At 35.2% G+C, this 5740-nt stretch overlaps 1 non-coding gene across 1 annotated transcript; it reads right to left on the bottom strand.

Moving 5' to 3' along the window:
- Positions 1-2232: 2232 nt before the first annotated feature.
- Positions 2233-2305, bottom strand: Trnat-ugu. Its single transcript has one exon. It is a non-coding gene; the product is annotated as a tRNA-Thr (tRNA).
- Between the last annotated feature and the right edge of the window lie 3435 nt (positions 2306-5740).

The raw sequence follows: 5740 nt of genomic DNA, 5'->3' as shown, positions 1-5740 counted from the left end.
AACATCTTGCCTTACAAATCGTCTGACATTCTTTTAAAAGGTTAATGCTTATGAAGATGAGGGTAAGGGTGTAGATTTGGTGTACCTGGATTTTCAGAAAGCATTTGACAAAGTGCCACATAAAAAGCTTGTAAAAATATCTCTACGGGTATTAGCTAATTGGACAGAAGAATGGCTGGATGGAAGGAAGCAGAAGGTTGTTACAAATGCAGTTCAGTCAAAGTGGATTAATGCCACAGGTGGGGTACCTCAGGGTTCAGTCTTAGAACATTTGCTCTGTTTTATTTACATTAATGACATAGATCAAGAAATGGTCAATAAATTACTTAAATTTGCATATGATATTAAGGTCTTGGGTGTTGCTTGCTGTGAAGAGGATGCTGCTGTTTTACAAAATAACTTAGATCATTGAGTTGGACAAATAAATAGGAAATGGGTTCTAATTATAATAAATACAAAATAATGCATGCGGGTTGACTTATAAGTATAATCCAAATTAACAGTGTTATGAAAGAAAGGGATATTGGTGTAATGGTTGATCTGTGTTTTAAGCCATCCAAGCAGTGTGCAGTTGATAGTGATAGAGCAAATAGGAGTTTAGGTTGTATTTATAGAAATATTGAATACAAGTCTAAAGAGGTTATAATTCATTGTATAGGTCACTGGTTAGGCCACATTTCGAGTATTGTGTTCAGTCTTGGGCTGATTACCTTAGGAAGAACATTGAATTGTTGGAAAGGGTTCAGAGGATGGTTACTAGAATAGTGCCTAGGATGGAGGGTTTGTCATATGAGGAGAGATTAAGATCTCTGAAATTGTTTTATCTTGAAAAAAGAAGAGTTAGGGTGGATCTGATTGAGGTGTTTAAGATTGTAAAGGGAATTGATAATGTTGATGCATAATCTTTTTTCATACTGAACGGCGAGAATAGTAGGACTAGGGAACACAAGTATAAATGTTGGCAACGTAGGAGTCTTCTTCAGCTAAGACAGTTTTATTTTTCTAATAGAGTGGTTAGCGTATGGAATGGGTTGCCTTTGGATGTTGATGAGGCAGTAAATTTAGGTGAGTTTAAGAGAAAGCTTTAAGATATTTTAAAATTTATCTAATTAATAGTTTTAGTTTAGTCTAGAAGATGGGACACTCAAGATAGACCAATATGTCCCTTGTTGTCAGGTTAAAACAAAGAAATAATATCAAAAAAATCTGATTTTAATTTCCCGATTGTGAAACTTGCTGTTAACGTTTTTTGAATTCTGTAGTTAATAGATTCTTCACAAAACATTAAACAAATAGTATATATGAAATGTAGAAGAATATAATATAAAAATTAGTAAATATTAACTATGGGTGTAGTGTTGCTCTGAGATTGGAGCCGAAAACTCCAAAAACTAAAAATATGTATATAAAACTAAGTTATCTAGTCTAATTCTCGGAGTGTCAGAAAACAATGGTTGTTTGTGTCCACCAGCAGAGCTATCTCAAACCGTCCATCATATGATCTGTCACTCTCCGTCTCAACAACAGGTGTCAGCACGTTAAAATGGTGAAATGTTGTTTTTTGTCATACGTTATTAAAATATTGTATTAAAGCATTTAATAATATATCTATTACAATTACATTGTGTGTTTCAAACGTACACATTTACATTATTTACATAAAATGAAATTTAGGTCTCTATCGTTTTTTTTTAGTTGCTCGTGTTGGACAGATGTGCAAAGCATTATAGAAGTCAAAGTTGTAAATACTGCATTACAGTTATAAATATAATATGTTAATAAGATATGCGTTTTAAAAATTATTTTAATGTTAGTGATTTGTATACGGTATCTAATTATTTTTTTATACGGTATCTGGTTGTTGTTGTTGCTTTTTCGTACAGTATCTGATTGTTATTTTTTTATATACGGTATCTAGTTGTTTTTTGTACGTTATATAGTTGTTGTTTTTTTTGTACGGTACCTAGTTGTTGTTTTTTGTACGGTACCTAGTTGTTGTTGTTTTTTTGTACGCTATCTAACTAAAACAAAACGCTATAACTACCAGGGTCAAACAAAAACAATTTATCTATTTTTAGAAGAAAAGAAAAAGCGATTCGACTCTTAGTTTGTAATAATATTTATATGAGATTTATATATTATTTTTCTAGACTCGTAAAGAAATGTACAAACAGCAAAAATTTAGATCTAACTTTAAGCGATAAGTTAAAAGAATAATAAAATTTTGTTCTGAGCCACCAGTGAGGATCGAACTCACGACCCCTGGTTTACAAGACCAGTGCTCTAACCACTGAGCTATGGTGGCATTGAATTATTTACTTTATCATAGTAATATAAGTAATACCAAGATTTCCTCCAAATATATATATTATTTTTTAGTGTTATTTCTATCTAAAGTAATATGCAACTAATATAACTAGACATATCATTCTCAATCGGTCAATATAATTTTTTATGTCGCAATTCGTGTTACTTTTAAAGTCAACACAGAAACATTCTTTCCAAGTTATGGACAATTACTTTGATTTCTCGGATTTTAAGTTTGGCAGTTACAATTATCAATTAACCGCTCTAAGTAACCTTTTCAACAACAAAAAAAAACAACAACAACTATTTAATCAAAATTGACACTTGTTCTAACCTCCTAAAGTGTTCATAAATGAGATACCAAATTACTTCCTATTCATAGGATCATAATGCGCATGCGTACGCGTTAACGACATTCGTTAGCGTGAAGTATTTTCGTAAAAGAATACCATAACTGAAAAGCCTACAACAAGATATACAAGTATGTAATCTTTCCCTCACATCTATTAGACAGATTACTATAAATCAATAGATTAGTTAATTTTCACCCTCTTTTAAAATTAACATAATAGTAGCAAAACATGGATAAAACTTGGCACGCAGTTGTGTTACCAAAAAGTAAGACGAAATGGTTCTACTATAGTACGTCGTCCACCGAGCTGGAGTTGTAGAATAGTTACTGATTATTTATTTGTAGCATTTTAAAATGATATACGATGGGTATATCGTTAAAGCATGTGATGTAAAATTATGTAAGTTGTTCGAATAATGATGATTTATTTCTAACATGATGTAAAACTATGGAAAAATCGTGCTGTAATAATCTTTGACGTTCTTTTTAAAGGTTACTACTAGTAGTTACTTAAATAAGGGGGTAAGAGATCAAATTGCGTTCAATAGGCAGAACGCTACAGAGCGCTACGTAACTTTCTGTTGAATATCTTGTTAGACACGAAAGCTTCGGTAAAGAAGCAAACTGTCTCAGGAACTGCCCCGCTGTGCGTGTCAGAGCGTTTCAAGATGGCGGAGATTCAGTGTCAAAGCAGTGACTGTGGCGTTATTTTTCCGAATATACTTTTTAATATACAGCAGCACGTATGTGATAAGTAATGTATATATATAACACATGATAAATATATCTTCTTAAGTGTGTATATTATGCTGTCGAAACAAAATGCGAATCTTATCTGTGTCATGCTCCGCGTTCAAATAGAAAATAATATATATTTTTGAATGTTGATTTCAGAAATATAAATTAAATTTTTGAGGAATCAAAAGAATTCTTTTTATTTTGCTTACGAAACAAAGGAAGTACTTTTAGCATTACATATATATCTATGTATTTAAAAGAATTGCAAAACATTAAGACAATACAAAATATCTAGTGACAATGTGAAAATTCAGAAATATTCCTAAATATTTGATTGAACGATTGAAGAGATCATCATTTTCATGCCTACGACGCCAAACGAACTCGCAGAAATACGAGTCAATCATGTTACGATTCGTTCCACATTGTCGCTTGTTACGTCTCTTAACGCCCGGAATGGCCAGGTGGTTAGGGCGCTCGACTCGTAATCTGCGGGTCGAGGGTTCGAATCCCCGTCACACCAAACATGCTCGCCCTTTCAGCCGTGGGGGCATTATAATGTGACTGTCAATCCCACTATTCGTTGGTAAAAGAATTGGCGGTGGGTGGTGATGACTAGCTGCCTTCCCTCTAGTCTTACACTGCTAAATTAGGGACGGCTAGCGCAGATAGCCCTCGTGTAGCTTTGGGCGAAATTCATAACAACCAAACGTCTCTTAACCACATTCCAAGTACTTTCAATTTGCTGCAAATTTCACAAATACAAATTAAAATTTGGGGAACTGATTTTTAAAGGGGGAAGAAATGAGAAAATATTTTCATTATTTAAATAATTTTTTTATGAAATATATTTTTTTATATAAATAAACATGTAATTATTTACTAATTAGTCTAACTTGATCTAACCTAGCAAAATAAAAAAATAAAAATATTTCTTTGCATTTCTCAAAATTTTAACTTATAGTTCTGAAATCAACATTAAAATCTACATTCAACATGAAACAGAAAAGATCCCAAATGCATTTAGCTTAAACTTTAAAGCACGTGTGCATTTTCAACGAAATTTTTATTTGTTGTGTGACCACTCACTTTAAGTTTAGGTATAGTACTGTTACGACAGCGGAAGTCACGTGACGCTGGTAACACGTGATGATCGGGGAGGCCCGAGTGTATTCGAGACACCCCCTTCTTTGGTATATAAGCCTGGCAGAGAAAGCCTGCGGGAATGAATGAAGAGAGTTCCGGTTAATTTACGATTCTGATTCGAGCTATATGTGTGTTTTGCACTCGTAGTAAGCGAAATTATCGAGATTGTGAATCGCTGTGATTTATAGCGTGTATTATAAAAGTAGTTAAGTTTAAAGTGACGAGAAACGTGATAATTGGAACAAAAAAAGAAACAGGAAGAAAGTCTCCAACAGTTGAGAGAAAGCCAGCATACACAAATAGAAAAAATTAGTAAATTTTAAAGTGAATTGAATATATTAAAGGACGATTTACTGTCTTTTACACAGGGAGGATATATTAACCATGGACCTAATCAGCCCCAGACAACAGGAAGCCCCTTCCAGACCCCGCAGCTAATCCCTAATGCAGACATCTTCAGTCCTGTTAGAAGTCACATTTCAGACACAAGTGTCGGCAATAGGGGTGATCTAGTACGAAGGAAGCCACAGGAATTCGATGGGAAGGCACCATGTGAAGCATATAGAGCTCAATTTGAGCTTCTAGCATAAATGAATTGATGGACTGAGAAGCAGAAAGCAGTGTACCTGGCAACGACCCTGAAGGGACAACCACTGGAAATACTTGGACAGTTGTCAGCAGACGACAGGCACAACTACAGAGCACTGGTAGCTGCTCTAGTAATCAGGTATGGAACTCGAAATCAGTCCAAAGTCCACAGGGCTAGGTTTAGGACTAGAGTCCGTGCTAAAGGGGAGAGCCTGCAAGAGCTGGCACAGGATTTGAAAAGTATGTCACACAAGGCCTACTCAACTGCACCACCCGATGTCCTCAAGTGGTTGCTGAGGGATCAGTTTGTAGACACCTTGGACAGTCCCCAACTGAAGATACAAGTAAAGCAAGCACACCCCTCTACTATGCAGGATGCAATGGCCAGAGCTCTTGAATTCGAATCCTACATTAAGTCCAGCACATACGTACCGAGATTGGTACAGTCATCAGGATTCAAGGCCAGAAAAGGGCAGCTTTCGGAGAAGTTTGAGGGACTTTGCTGGTACTGTAACAAACCTGGGCACAAGAGAGCTCAATGCCGGCAAATTCAAAACAGGAAAGATGCCACGGCAGGAAAGGCTGCTCCCCAGAAAAGTTGTTAGAACT

The sequence above is a fragment of the Limulus polyphemus genome, unplaced genomic scaffold, assembly GCF_000517525.1.
Source record: "Limulus polyphemus unplaced genomic scaffold, Limulus_polyphemus-2.1.2 Scaffold9644, whole genome shotgun sequence".
Lineage (NCBI taxonomy): Eukaryota > Metazoa > Arthropoda > Merostomata > Xiphosura > Limulidae > Limulus > Limulus polyphemus.
This window is presented reverse-complemented; position numbering and strand designations above follow the sequence as displayed.